General features: G+C 37.2%; 2 non-coding genes across 2 annotated transcripts; both read left to right on the top strand.

Annotated features, from left to right (window-relative positions):
* Positions 1 to 9,002: 9,002 nt before the first annotated feature.
* Positions 9,003 to 9,076, top strand: TRNAN-GUU (transfer RNA asparagine (anticodon GUU)). Its single transcript has one exon. It is a non-coding gene; the product is annotated as a tRNA-Asn (tRNA).
* Positions 9,077 to 9,262: 186 nt separating this feature from the next.
* TRNAV-AAC (transfer RNA valine (anticodon AAC)) lies at positions 9,263 to 9,335 on the top strand. Its single transcript has one exon. It is a non-coding gene; the product is annotated as a tRNA-Val (tRNA).
* Positions 9,336 to 16,893: the final 7,558 nt, after the last annotated feature.

Below are 16,893 nucleotides of genomic sequence, written 5' to 3' on the forward strand. Positions count from 1 at the left end.
TGCACTGTGTATAAAAAACACAAAACATCTTATGTGTACTGTGTATAAAAAACACAAAACATCTTATGTGCACTGTGTATAAAAATACAAAACATTTTATGTGCACTGTGTATAAAAAACACAAAACATCTTATGTGCACTGTGTATAAAAAACACATTACAAAACAGCATCTTATGTGCACTGTGTATAAAAACACATTACAAAACAGCATCTTATGTGCACTGTGTATAAAAACACATTACAAAACAGCATCTTATGTGCACTGTGTATAAAAACACATTACAAAACAGCATCTTATGTGCACTGTGTATAAAAACACATTACAAAACAGCATTTGATGTGCACTGTGTATAAAAACACATTACAAAACAGCATTTGATGTGCACTGTGTATAAAAACACATTACAAAACAGCATTTTATGTGCACTGTGTATAAAAACACATTACAAAACAACATTTTATGTGCACTGTGTATAAAAACACAAAACAACATTTTATGTGCACTGTGTATAAAAACACATTACAAAACAACATCTTATGTGCACTGTGTATAAAAACACATTACAAAACAACATCTTATGTGCACTGTGTATAAAAATACAAAACATCTTATGTGCACTGTGTATAAAAATACAAAACATCTTATGTGCACTGTGTATAAAAAAACACATTACAAAACAACATTTTATGTGCACTGTATATAAAAACACATTACAAAACAACATCTTATGTGCACTGTGTATAAAAAACACAAAACATCTTATGTGCACTGTGTATAAAAACACATTACAAATCAGCATTTGATGTGCACTGTGTATAAAAACACATTACAAAACAGCATCTTATGTGCACTGTGTATAAAAAACACATTACAAACCAGCATTTGATGTGCACTGTGTATAAAAACACATTACAAAACAACATTTTATGTGCACTGTGTATAAAAACACATTACAAAACAGCATTTTATGTGCACTGTGTATAAAAACACATTACAAAACAGCATCTTATGTGCACTGTGTATAAAAACACATTACAAAACAGCATCTTATGTGCACTGTGTATAAAAACACATTACAAAACAGCATCTTATGTGCACTGTGTATAAAAACACATTACAAAACAACATCTTATGTGCACTGTGTATAAAAAACACAAAACATCTTATGTGCACTGTGTATAAAAACACAAAACAACATTTTATGTGCACTGTGTATAAAAACACATTACAAAACAGCATCTTATGTGCACTGTGTATAAAAAACACATTACAAAACAGCATCTTATGTGCACTGTGTATAAAAAACACAAAACATCTTATGTGTACTGTGTATAAAAAACACAAAACATCTTATGTGCACTGTGTATAAAAATACAAAACATTTTATGTGCACTGTGTATAAAAAACACAAAACATCTTATGTGCACTGTGTATAAAAAACACATTACAAAACAGCATCTTATGTGCACTGTGTATAAAAACACATTACAAAACAGCATCTTATGTGCACTGTGTATAAAAACACATTACAAAACAGCATCTTATGTGCACTGTGTATAAAAACACATTACAAAACAGCATCTTATGTGCACTGTGTATAAAAACACATTACAAAACAGCATTTGATGTGCACTGTGTATAAAAACACATTACAAAACAGCATTTGATGTGCACTGTGTATAAAAACACATTACAAAACAGCATTTTATGTGCACTGTGTATAAAAACACATTACAAAACAACATTTTATGTGCACTGTGTATAAAAACACAAAACAACATTTTATGTGCACTGTGTATAAAAACACATTACAAAACAACATCTTATGTGCACTGTGTATAAAAACACATTACAAAACAACATCTTATGTGCACTGTGTATAAAAATACAAAACATCTTATGTGCACTGTGTATAAAAATACAAAACATCTTATGTGCACTGTGTATAAAAAAACACATTACAAAACAACATTTTATGTGCACTGTGTATAAAAAACACAAAACAACATCTTATGTGCACTGTGTATATAAACACATTACAAAACAGCATCTTATGTGCACTGTGTATAAAAAACACATTACAAAACAGCATCTTATGTGCACTGTGTATAAAAACACATTACAAAACAGCATCTTATGTGCACTGTGTATAAAAACACATTACAAAACATTATCTTATGTGCACTGTGTATAAAAAACACATTACAAAACAGCATCTTATGTGCACTGTGTATAAAAAACAAAAAACAACATTTTATGTGCACTGTGTATAAAAACAGAAAACAACATCTTATGTGCACTGTGTATAAAAAACACATTACAAAACAACATCTTATGTGCACTGTGTATAAAAATACAAAACATCTTATGTGCACTGTGTATAAAAAACACATTACAAAACAACATCTTATGTGCACTGTGTATAAAAATACAAAACATCTTATGTGCACTGTGTATAAAAAACACATTACAAAACAACATCTTATGTGCACTGTGTATAAAAATACAAAACATCTTATGTGCACTGTGTATAAAAAACACATTACAAAACAGCATCTTATGTGCACTGTGTATAAAAATACATTACAAAACAACATTGTATGTGCACTGTGTATAAAAAACACAAAACAACATCTTATGTGCACTGTGTATAAAAAACACAAAACAACATCTTATGTGCACTGTGTATAAAAATACAAAACATCTTATGTGCACTGTGTATAAAAAACACAAAACAACATCTTATGTGCACTGTGTATAAAAATACAAAACATTTTATGTGCACTGTGTATAAAAAACACAAAACAACATCTTATGTGCACTGTGTATGAAAAACACAAAACAACATTTTATGTGCACTGTGTATGAAAAACACAAAACAACATTTTATGTGCACTGTGTATAAAAACACATTACAAAACATCTTATGTGCACTGTGTATATAAACACAAAACATCTTATGTGCACTATGTATACAAATACATTACAAAACATTTTATGTGCACTGTGTATAAAAACACATTACAAAACATCTTATGTGCACTGTGTATATAAACACAAAACATCTTATGTGCACTATGTATACAAATACATTACAAAACATTTTATGTGCACTGTGTATAAAAACACATTACAAAACATTTTATGTGCACTGTGTATAAAAAACACATTACAAAACAACTTTTTATGTGCACTGTGTATAAAAATACAAAACATCTTATGTGCACTGTGTAGAAAAACACATTACAAAACAGCATTTGATGTGCACTGTGTATAAAAAACACATTACAAAACAGCATTTTATGTGCACTGTGTATAAAAACACATTATAAAACAGCATTTTATGTGCACTGTGTATAAAAAAACACATTACAAAACAGCATTTTATGTGCACTGTGTATAAAAAACATTACAAAACAGCATTTTATGTGCACTGTGTATACAAACACATTACAAAACAGCATTTGATGTGCACTGTGTATAAAACACATTACAAAACAACATTTTATGTGCACTGTGTATAAAAAACACATTACAAAACAGCATCTTATGTGCACTGTGTATAAAAATACATTACAAAACAACATTTTATGTGCACTGTGTATAAAAAACACAAAACAACATCTTATGTGCACTGTGTATAAACAAGGAAGGAATGATTAACACTTTAATCCGTGTATGAGTAAAGAGAGCCAAGCCTGGCACCGGGACTTAGTCGACACAAACACCCCCAAACAGTACTTTGTATGAGCCAAAAATGAGAGAGGTGTACCTTTAGCACTGAAGAGAGAAAGTCCTTTGTATAAACGGAGCGATATCCGATGGCAGCGTGTCTGCCGACTTCTCTTCCTTCCGCCTCTGTGCAAAACCCGGTCTGCAGCTCTGTACGTGTCACCGCGTGACGTAGGAAAAGGGTGTGAGTAAGAGGTCAGCGTGTTCACCCGGTCCGACAGTAGATGAGGAGTAGGCAACCTGGACTCAAATGCTGGTCAAAGGCATCAAAAGAAAGAGGTAGAGTCCCAGGTTGATATAGTAAAAGCAATCCTTTATTGAGTTCGTTAAAAAGAAAATTCTTGTGAGACGCAGCTCACTCGGTCACAACATCAGCCAATGTGTAGAAAAGAGCGTAGCACCAGTGGCTTACATGTTTCGGCTAAACGCCGTAATCATAGCCTATAATCATAGTATAAAAAACACATTACAAAACAACATTTTATGTGCACTGTGTATAAAAACACATTACAAAACATCTTTTTATGTGCACTGTGTATAAAAACACATTACAAAACATCTTTTTATGTGCACTGTGTATAAAAACACATTACAAAACAACATTTTATGTGCACTGTGTATAAAAACACATTACAAAACAGCATTTTATGTGCACTGTGTATAAAAACACATTACAAAACAGCATTTGATGTGCACTGTGTATAAAAACACATTACAAAACAGCATTTGATGTGCACTGTGTATAAAAACACATTACAAAACAACATTTTATGTGCACTGTGTATAAAAACACAAAACATCTTATGTGCACTGTGTATAAAAACGCATTACAAAACAGCATCTTATGTGCACTGTGTATAAAAAACACAAAACAACATTTTATGTGCACTGTGTATAAAAAAACACATTACAAAACAACATTTTATGTGCACTGTGTATAAAAACATTACAAAACAACATTTTATGTGCACTTTGTATAAAAAACACATTACGAAACAACATTTTATGTGCAATGTGTATAAAAACACATTACAAAACAACATTTTATGTGCACTGTGTATAAAAAACACATTACAAAACAGCATTTTATGCGCACTGTGTATACAAACACATTACAAAACAGCATTTGATGTGCACTGTGTATAAAAACACATTACAAAACAACATTTTATGTGCACTGTGTATAAAAACACATTACAAAACAGCATCTTATGTGCACTGTGTATAAAAACACATTACAAAACAACATTTTATGTGCACTGTGTATAAAAACACAAAACATCTTATGTGCACTGTGTATAAAAACACATTACAAAACAGCATCTTATGTGCACTGTGTATAAAAAACACATTACAAAACAGCATTTTATGTGCACTGTGTATAAAAAACACATTACAAAACAACATTTTATGTGCACTGTGTTTAAAAACATATTACAAAACATCTTATGTGCACTGTGTATAAAAATACAAAACATCTTATGTGCACTGTGTATAAAAAACACATTACAAAACAACATCTTATGTGCACTGTGTATAAAAATACAAAACATCTTATGTGCACTGTGTATAAAAAACACATTACAAAACAGCATCTTATGTGCACTGTGTATAAAAATACATTACAAAACAACATTTTATGTGCACTGTGTATAAAAAACACAAAACAACATCTTATGTGCACTGTGTATAAAAAACACAAAACAACATCTTATGTGCACTGTGTATAAAAATACAAAACATTTTATGTGCACTGTGTATAAAAAACACAAAACAACATCTTATGTGCACTGTGTATGAAAAACACAAAACAACATTTTATGTGCACTGTGTATGAAAAACACAAAACAACATTTTATGTGCACTGTGTATGAAAAACACAAAACAACATTTTATGTGCACTGTGTATAAAAACACATTACAAAACATCTTATGTGCACTGTGTATATAAACACAAAACATCTTATGTGCACTGTGTATATAAACACAAAACATCTTATGTGCACTGTGTATACAAATACATTACAAAACATTTTATGTGCACTGTGTATAAAAAACACATTACAAAACAACTTTTTATGTGCACTGTGTATAAAAATACAAAACATCTTATGTGCACTGTGTAGAAAAACACATTACAAAACAGCATTTGATGTGCACTGTGTATAAAAACACATTACAAAACAGCATTTTATGTGCACTGTGTATAAAAACACATTATAAAACAGCATTTTATGTGCACTGTGTATAAAAAAAACACATTACAAAACAGCATTTTATGTGCACTGTGTATAAAAAACATTACAAAACAGCATTTTATGTGCACTGTGTATACAAACACATTACAAAACAGCATTTGATGTTCAATGTGTATAAAACACATTACAAAACAACATTTTATGTGCACTGTGTATAAAAACACATTACAAAACAACATCTTATGTGCACTGTGTATAAACAAGGAAGGAATGATTAACACTTTAATCCGTGTATGAGTAAAGAGAGCCAAGCCTGGCACCGGGACTTAGTCGACACAAACACCCCCAAACAGTACTTTGTATGAGCCAAAAATGAGAGAGGTGTACCTTTAGCACTGAAGAGAGAAAGTCCTTTGTATAAACGGAGCGATATCCGATGGCAGCGTGTCTGCCGACTTCTCTTCCTTCCGCCTCTGTGCAAAACCCGGTCTGCAGCTCTGTACGTGTCACCGCGTGACGTAGGAAAAGGGTGTGAGTAAGAGGTCAGCGTGTTCACCCGGTCCGACAGTAGATGAGGAGTAGGCAACCTGGACTCAAATGCTGGTCAAAGGCATCAAAAGAAAGAGGTAGAGTCCCAGGTTGATATAGTAAAAGCAATCCTTTATTGAGTTCGTTAAAAAGAAAATTCTTGTGAGACGCAGCTCACTCGGTCACAACATCAGCCAATGTGTAGAAAAGAGCGTAGCACCAGTGGCTTACATGTTTCGGCTAAACGCCGTAATCATAGCCTATAATCATAGTATAAAAAACACATTACAAAACAACATTTTATGTGCACTGTGTATAAAAACACATTACAAAACATCTTTTTATGTGCACTGTGTATAAAAACACATTACAAAACAGCATTTTATGTGCACTGTGTATAAAAACACATTACAAAACAGCATTTTATGTGCACTGTGTATAAAAACACATTACAAAACAGCATTTTATGTGCACTGTGTATAAAAACACATTACAAAACAGCATTTTATGTGCACTGTGTATAAAAACACATTACAAAACAACATTTTATGTGCACTGTGTATAAAAACACATTACAAAACAACATTTTATGTGCACTGTGTATAAAAACACATTACAAAACAGCATTTTATGTGCACTGTGTATAAAAACACATTACAAAACAGCATTTGATGTGCACTGTGTATAAAAACACATTACAAAACAACATTTTATGTGCACTGTGTATAAAAACACAAAACATCTTATGTGCACTGTGTATAAAAACGCATTACAAAACAGCATCTTAGGTGCACTGTGTATAAAAAACACAAAACAACATTTTATGTGCACTGTGTATAAAAAAACACATTACAAAACAACATTTTATGTGCACTGTGTATAAAAACATTACAAAACAACATTTTATGTGCACTTTGTATAAAAAACACATTACGAAACAACATTTTATGTGCAATGTGTATAAAAACACATTACAAAACAGCATTTTATGCGCACTGTGTATACAAACACATTACAAAACAGCATTTGATGTGCACTGTGTATAAAAACACATTACAAAACAACATTTTATGTGCACTGTGTATAAAAACACATTACAAAACAGCATCTTATGTGCACTGTGTATAAAAACACATTACAAAACAACATTTTATGTGCACTGTGTATAAAAACACAAAACATCTTATGTGCACTGTGTATAAAAACACATTACAAAACAGCATCTTATGTGCACTGTGTATAAAAAACACATTACAAAACAGCATTTTATGTGCACTGTGTATAAAAAACACATTACAAAACAACATTTTATGTGCACTGTGTATAAAAACATATTACAAAACATCTTATGTGCACTGTGTATAAAAATACAAAACATCTTATGTGCACTGTGTATAAAAAACACATTACAAAACAGCATTTTATGTGCACTGTGTATAAAAACACATTACAAAACAGCATTTTATGTGCACTGTGTATAAAAAACACATTACAAAACAGCATTTTATGTGCACTGTGTATAAAAAACACATTACAAAACAGCATTTTATGTGCACTGTGTATAAAAACACATTACAAAACAACATCTTATGTGCACTGTGTATAAAAACACAAAACATCTTATGTGCACTGTGTATAAAAACACATTACAAAACAGCATCTTATGTGCACTGTGTATAAAAAACACAAAACAACATTTTATGTGCACTGTGTATAAAAACATATTACAAAACATCTTATGTGCACTGTGTATAAAAAACACATTACAAAACAACATTTTATGTGCACTGTGTATAAAAAAACACATTACAAAACAGCATTTTATGTGCACTGTGTATAAAAATACATTACAAAACAACATTTTATGTGCACTGTGTATAAAAAACACATTACAAAACAGCATTTTATGTGCACTGTGTATAAAAAACACATTACAAAACAGCATTTTATGTGCACTGTGTATAAAAAACACATTACAAAACAGCATTTTATGTGCACTGTGTATAAAAACACATTACAAAACAACATCTTATGTGCACTGTGTATAAAAACACAAAACATCTTATGTGCACTGTGTATAAAAACACATTACAAAACAGCATCTTATGTGCACTGTGTATAAAAAACACAAAACAACATTTTATGTGCACTGTGTATAAAAACATATTACAAAACATCTTATGTGCACTGTGTATAAAAACACATTACAAAACATCTTTTTATGTGCACTGTGTATAAAAATACAAAACATTTTATGTGCACTGTGTATAAAAATACAAAACATCTTATGTGCACTGTGTATAAAAACACATTACAAAACAGCATTTTATGTGCACTGTGTATAAAAAACACATTACAAAACAACATTTTATGTGCACTGTGTATAAAAAACACATTACAAAACAGCATTTTATGTGCATTGGACACTAAATTCTCGAACGGTTTTCTTCTGACTTTATTTGAAGAGTTTAAATTAATAGTAACGTTTTTTCTCCAACCTAATACATAGATAAAACTGTGTACAGTTCCCTATTACCACAACGTCTCTGTGGCGCAATCGGTTAGCGCGTTCGGCTGTTAACCGAAAGGTTGGTGGTTCAAGCCCACCCAGGGACGTAATGTTTTGTTGTGTTAGTATTGTGTATACATGATGGGAAATCAGCGTTATAACCCAAGCAAAATAATATTATATAATTTAGCGCATAAGCAGCGAATAAAACCAATTCGTAGTTATGTTTATAAAAAGAAGTACCAACTAACAAGATATTTCTCACAGGTGAATGAACACTGACTACAGCAGGAGTTTCCGTAGTGTAGTGGTTATCACGTTCGCCTAACACGCGAAAGGTCCCCGGTTCGAAACCGGGCGGAAACAGTTTTTATTTCTATAATTATTATCTAAATAACTGTTAAAGAAACTTTACGTTATTTATAAAATATATTTGTTATATGGATAAACTTTTTTTTTTTTTTTTAAGGATTAGAACCTGAAGTGGAATATAAAAGACTCCATGTCTATTTCAAGTTTTGTTATATTCATTTATTAATCTCAGTTGTTATCTATCACGTATATCAGTTATGTGAATAAACTATTTAAAAAATAAATAAATAAAGGAATAGAACCGGAAATGGAACATACAAGACTCAACGCCCATTTCAGGTTTAACCACGTGTTAAATATCGAAAATTATTTGTAATGTCTTAATAGAAAGCCAGTTTTTAACTTAAACATCAATATTACAATATCTCAAATGAGAGATTTTCTCCCACATAATATTATTTTTAAAGGATATCATCGTAAAACACTATGAAAATATAAATTCTATTTAAATTATTTAACATTTATAAATGCTGTAAACCACCAACTACTGCCCATTAACTGGATAGAAAGGTTAAAATTAAAATGAGTATGGGTGCATTTGTTATAGATAGAAACATTTTTATATCACATAGCAAAATTGCTTCTAGAAAAAGTTATTGCTGTTTTTCCAGTGGTGTAAACACACGTACTGCATGCAACTAGAGCAGTGCTTTCCAAACTGTGTGTCATGACACAGTGTGTCAGCAGCAGTGTCTATGCAGGGACACATTAGTGTGTTAGCAGCAGTGTCTATGCAGGGACACATTAGTGTGTTAGCAGCAGTGTCTATGCAGGGACACATTAGTGTGTTAGCAGCAGTGTCTATGCAGGGACACATTAGTGTGTTAGCAGCAGTGTCTATGCAGGGACACATTAGTGTGTCAGCAGCAGTGTCTATGCAGGGACACATTAGTGTGTTAGCAGCAGTGTCTATGCAGGGACACATTAGTGTGTCAGCAGCAGTGTCTATGCAGGGACACATTAGTGTGTCAGCAGCAGTGTCTATGCAGGGACACATTAGTGTGTTGGCAGCAGTGTCTATGCAGGGACACATTAGTGTGTTAGCAGCAGTGTCTATGCAGGGACACATTAGTGTGTCGGCAGCAGTGTCTATGCAGGGACACATTAGTGTGTTGGCAGCAGTGTCTATGCAGGGACACATTAGTGTGTTGGCAGCAGTGTCTATGCAGGGACACATTAGTGTGTTAGCAGCAGTGTCTATGCAGGGACACATTAGTGTGTCGGCAGCAGTGTCTATGCAGGGACACATTAGTGTGTCGGCAGCAGTGTCTATGCAGGGACACATTAGTGTGTCAGCAGCAGTGTCTATGCAGGGACACATTAGTGTGTTAGCAGCAGTGTCTATGCAGGGACACATTAGTGTGTCAGCAGCAGTGTCTATGCAGGGACACATTAGTGTGTCAGCAGCAGTGTCTATGCAGGGACACATTAGTGTGTTAGCAGCAGTGTCTATGCAGGGACGTGTTAGCAGCAGTGTCTATGCAGGGACACATTAGTGTGTTAGCAGCAGTGTCTATGCAGGGACACATTAGTGTGTTAGCAGCAGTGTCTATGCAGGGACACATTAGTGTGCCGGCAGCAGTGTCTATGCAGGGACACATTAGTGTGTTAGCAGCAGTGTCTATGCAGGGACACATTAGTGTGTTAGCAGCAGTGTCTATGCAGGGACACAGTGTGTTAGCAGCAGTGTCTATGCAGGGACACCTTAGTGTGTCGGCAGCAGTGTCTATGCAGGCACACATTAGTGTGTTAGCAGCAGTGTCTATGCAGGGACACATTAGTGTGTTAGCAGCAGTGTCTATGCAGGGACACATTAGTGTGTTAGCAGCAGTGTCTATGCAGGGACACATTAGTGTGTTAGCAGCAGTGTCTATGCAGGGACACATTAGTGTGTCAGCAGCAGTGTCTATGCAGGGACACATTAGTGTGTCAGCAGCAGTGTCTATGCAGGGACACATTAGTGTGTTAGCAGCAGTGTCTATGCAGGGACACATTAGTGTGTTAGCAGCAGTGTCTATGCAGGGACACATTAGTGTGTTAGCAGCAGTGTCTATGCAGGGACACATTAGTGTGTCAGCAGCAGTGTCTATGCAGGGACACATTAGTGTGTCGGCAGCAGTGTCTATGCAGGGACACATTAGTGTGTTGGCAGCAGTGTCTATGCAGGGACACATTAGTGTGTTAGCAGCAGTGTCTATGCAGGGACACATTAGTGTGTCAGCAGCAGTGTCTATGCAGGGACACATTAGTGTGTTGGCAGCAGTGTCTATGCAGGGACACATTAGTGTGTTGGCAGCAGTGTCTATGCAGGGACACATTAGTGTGTTAGCAGCAGTGTCTATGCAGGGACACATTAGTGTGTCGGCAGCAGTGTCTATGCAGGGACACATTAGTGTGTCGGCAGCAGTGTCTATGCAGGGACACATTAGTGTGTCAGCAGCAGTGTCTATGCAGGGACACATTAGTGTGTTAGCAGCAGTGTCTATGCAGGGACACATTAGTGTGTCAGCAGCAGTGTCTATGCAGGGACACATTAGTGTGTCAGCAGCAGTGTCTATGCAGGGACACATTAGTGTGTTAGCAGCAGTGTCTATGCAGGGACGTGTTAGCAGCAGTGTCTATGCAGGGACACATTAGTGTGTTAGCAGCAGTGTCTATGCAGGGACACATTAGTGTGTTAGCAGCAGTGTCTATGCAGGGACACATTAGTGTGCCGGCAGCAGTGTCTATGCAGGGACACATTAGTGTGTTAGCAGCAGTGTCTATGCAGGGACACATTAGTGTGTTAGCAGCAGTGTCTATGCAGGGACACAGTGTGTTAGCAGCAGTGTCTATGCAGGGACACCTTAGTGTGTCGGCAGCAGTGTCTATGCAGGCACACATTAGTGTGTTAGCAGCAGTGTCTATGCAGGGACACATTAGTGTGTTAGCAGCAGTGTCTATGCAGGGACACATTAGTGTGCCGGCAGCAGTGTCTATGCAGGGATACAGTGTGCCGGCAGCAGTGTCTATGCAGGGATACAGTGTGCCGGCAGCAGTGTCTATGCAGGGACACATTAGTGTGTTAGCAGCAGTGTCTATGCAGGGACACATTAGTGTGTTAGCAGCAGTGTCTATGCAGGGACACAGTGTGTTATCAGCAGTGTCTATGCAGGGACACATTAGTGTGTTAGCAGCAGTGTCTATGCAGGGACACATTAGTGTGTTAGCAGCAGTGTCTATGCAGGGACACATTAGTGTGTTAGCAGCAGTGTCTATGCAGGGACACATTAGTGTGTTAGCAGCAGTGTCTATGCAGGGACACCTTAGTGTGTCGGCAGCAGTGTCTATGCAGGGACACATTAGTGTGTTAGCAGCAGTGTCTATGCAGGGACACATTAGTGTGTTAGCAGCAGTGTCTATGCAGGGACACATTAGTGTGCCGGCAGCAGTGTCTATGCAGGGATACAGTGTGCCGGCAGCAGTGTCTATGCAGGGATACAGTGTGCCGGCAGCAGTGTCTATGCAGGGACACATTAGTGTGTTAGCAGCAGTGTCTATGCAGGGACACATTAGTGTGTTAGCAGCAGTGTCTATGCAGGGACACATTAGTGTGTTAGCAGCAGTGTCTATGCAGGGACACATTAGTGTGTTAGCAGCAGTGTCTATGCAGGGACACATTAGTGTGTTAGCAGCAGTGTCTATGCAGGGACACATTAGTGTGTTAGCAGCAGTGTCTATGCAGGGACACATTAGTGTGTTAGCAGCAGTGTCTATGCAGGGACACATTAGTGTGTTAGCAGCAGTGTCTATGCAGGGACACATTAGTGTGTTAGCAGCAGTGTCTATGCAGGGACACATTAGTGTGCCGGCAGCAGTGTCTATGCAGGGACACATTAGTGTGTTAGCAGCAGTGTCTATGCAGGGACACAGTGTGTCAGCAGCAGTGTCTATGCAGGGACACATTAGTGTGTTAGCAGCAGTGTCTATGCAGGGACACATTAGTGTGTCGGCAGCAGTGTCTATGCAGGGACACATTAGTGTGTTAGCAGCAGTGTCTATGCAGGGACACAGTGTGTTAGCAGCAGTGTCTATGCAGGGACACATTAGTGTGTTAGCAGCAGTGTCTATGCAGGGACACAGTGTGTTAGCAGCAGTGTCTATGCAGGGACACATTAGTGTGTCAGCAGCAGTGTCTATGCAGGGACACATTAGTGTGTTAGCAGCAGTGTCTATGCAGGGACACATTAGTGTGTCGGCAGCAGTGTCTATGCAGGGACACATTAGTGTGTCGGCAGCAGTGTCTATGCAGGGACACATTAGTGTGTCGGCAGCAGTGTCTATGCAGGGACACATTAGTGTGTCGGCAGCAGTGTCTATGCAGGGACACAGTGTGTCGGCAGCAGTGTCTATGCAGGGACACATTAGTGTCCCTGCATAGACACTGGCTGCTTGTGTTGATTGATACCTAGTGGGTCACACATCATCTTAACCTATTGGCGCAGCTCAGCGGGAACTGAAACTATTCCCATTGGCGGCACATTGGCTCCTTACTGCACGTGTAGTCTCCTCAATTGGCTCGTGACTGCATGTGTAGTCAGTGAGTGGGATAGCAGTGAGTTTGCAGTGCGCGCAGCAGTTAGTCAGACTCGCTGAGCTCTAAGGGTGACAGCTTAAATGCTGAGCTGAAGTCAAAGGGTTTGTTTTTTTTGCAGCTAGTTCCCAGTAGTGCATTGCTGCTCCTGGTCTTGATATATGGATAGGAAGTGGAAGCTTAAAAATGCTTGATGATGAAATGCTAGGGTCTTTATCTAATATTCCACCAAATATTCAGAAACTGTGTTCATCCCATCAACCTCATACATCCCATTAAAATAGTAAGTAGCTATTGGTGTTATTAATTCTTGCACATACTTACTGTTACTTGTAAATACATTTCGTTATTATATAATTTATGTATGTGTCCGTATCTCTTAAAGCAAGTTAGTTTAACCTCCTGTTTGCTTGTACAACTGAATTACTGTGTCACAAAATTATGTGGGTCTAAAAAGTGTGTCACCAACATGAAACGTTTGGAAAGCTCTGATCTAGAGGATCAGTATTCAAACAATGCCTGCTCAGAGAGCTGCCGGTGGTGAGTATTGCTTCAGAGAAAAGTTAAAGTGATGGTAAATCCTAAAGTATCAGCAAGGCTGACTAAACCATGGGACTAAGTAAGTCCAATGGACCCAGGAAGCACTTGATAAAGGGGCAGCACGTCATTGACTGAGTCAGTCACTGTCAGACCCAGTGACAGAGACACAGAACTGGTCAGGGGTGACATTCAAGGTGGGGCAAGGGCATCTCTTCCCTTACTACCTTCTCACTTATTGCGCAATTGTGCATAAGCATTAGTTGCATGCAGGCTTAGTAAGGTCAAAGGCAAGGCTAGTAGGTTGATATGCTAATCAGTAATGTTACTACTTGGGGGGGGGCATCATTTTACTCTCGGACCCAGGCGGCACAATATCTTGAGCAGGCCTGCATATCAGTGCTTTAAATAAAAGGGACCTATAGTCAGGAAGTTTATATAAATGTATGAAACAAGTATTATTATTGTGTTGCAACATTATTCTTTTTTTCTTCAATGAGGTGGAATTCTTACCTCAATGAAAAAATGAGTTTTGCTGTGGGCGGCCAGAGGCGCACAATTTAGGAACAAATTTGCAACAAAATAAAGGTCCTTGTTTCATACATGCATTTAAACTTCATGACTGAAGGTCCCTTTTATTTAAAGCACTGATAAATCCTAGCAGTTTTGAAACACAAGGATTTATCATCACATTCACTTTAATGTGTGTCATACAAGCCACTGCTCACAGCTTATGTACATATGCCTATGAAAATAACAGTAATAACGGTTTACTGGCAGCATTTTTGCTAATGGAAGCATATTTAAGCTATTTAAAATGTTAATACACCATTGAATTTTAACGTTTATAGCCCTTTAATGGCAAGTGCATAACTTGGATAACATTTCAATCAAGGTCTTAACTTTGTCAGGCAAGCCTCTCTCATTTAAAATAATGTGTTCAATCACCAGGCCTTCAAAGCTAAAAAGCTAAGGTCTGTTGGTCTTGATGGAAGAATAAACCCTGATACAGCAGGTTTTTCCTGAGAGGCAGACACCATGGTGAGTGAGAAGATATCTGAACTATGCAAGACCAAGTCAGAGCAATAAGAATCGCTGCTACATGTTTCTGCTGGATCCTAGCTATCGGTCTGGGGAGTAGCATCAAAACAGGAAAGATTGTTAGCTTGAATGACAAAGGCACCACTAGGGCATCCACTAGAATTGCTTGTGGATCCGAAGATCAGGGGATTTGGCACACAAATGGTGAAGCTTGTGATTCAAATGAGAGGCCATCACATCTAATTCTCCCTTCCCTAGTGCTCCACAATCTGGTCGAAAACCTTCTGATGCAATAATATAATATATGATCAGACAAAAATAAATCCTAGCAAAGGCTGCATCAGAAGAAGCAAAAACCTCAAAATGTTAGAATTTAGTAAAAGTATGCAAAGAAGATTAAGTGGACGCCTTACAAATTTGGTCAACTGAAGCCTCATACTTAAAATTCCAAGAAGCGACAACTGACCTACTAGAATGAGCAGTAATCCGTTTCAACCAAGAGGCCAAAGAAACAGCAGAAACTGTGATAAGAGTGGGAAGTGACGTCACCGGATAAGGGCGGGGTTTAGGTCCGTTATTGTCTATGTCGAAGTTACTAAGTGAGATGTAATGTTCCAGATGTGTACTTCTATGCTCTGCAATAAAATAGCTTTGTACCTTCTATACTGTGTCCTGCATCTCATGACATGGTGTCAGAAGTTCTTGCCTGCGCTTCTGTTTCCTGATTGATGACGATGTTGAAGTTTAAACCACCTGAGCCTTTTGATTTCTCTCAGCCTGCAGCTTGGCCCACGGGGCATCAGTGGTTTCAACACTTCAGGATTGCTTCCAAGCTGGACAAGGAGAGTGGTGAAATGCAAGTTAATTCTCTTTTATACTCTATGGTGAAAGATGTGGAGCCAGTGTTCAATGCCTTTGCTTTCCAAGAAGGGGAAGAATTTGACTGTGAAATAGTTATGAACAAACTCAGTGCCCACTTTGTGCCCAAAAGAAATGTGATTCATGAGAGGGCTTGTTTTCACAAACGTGCCCAGCATGTGGGAGAATCTGTGGAGTCATTTGTGCGCAGCTTGTATAAACTAGCTGAATTCTGTGAGTTTGGTGTTGCTAAAGAGGAGCAAATCAGAGACAAAATAGTCATAGGAATTGCAGATGCTAAGGTCTCACTGAAGCTACAGTTAGAGGCTGATTTAACATTGGATGGGGCTATTAGGATGGCTCGCCAGAGTGAACTGGTGAAAAAGCAAAGTGCTGATCTGAGGTCTGAGAGTATTGTGGATGAAGTGCAGCAGTTCAGGAGAGCTGCTAGTGAAAGGCACAGTGCGAGCGGTAGACCAAGGGCAACAGATAGGCACAGAAGCGGATGGGCGCAGCATGCTCGCTGCACACAGTGCAACCGTG

This window comes from Bombina bombina, chromosome 3, assembly GCF_027579735.1.
Source record: "Bombina bombina isolate aBomBom1 chromosome 3, aBomBom1.pri, whole genome shotgun sequence".
Classification (NCBI taxonomy): domain Eukaryota; kingdom Metazoa; phylum Chordata; class Amphibia; order Anura; family Bombinatoridae; genus Bombina; species Bombina bombina.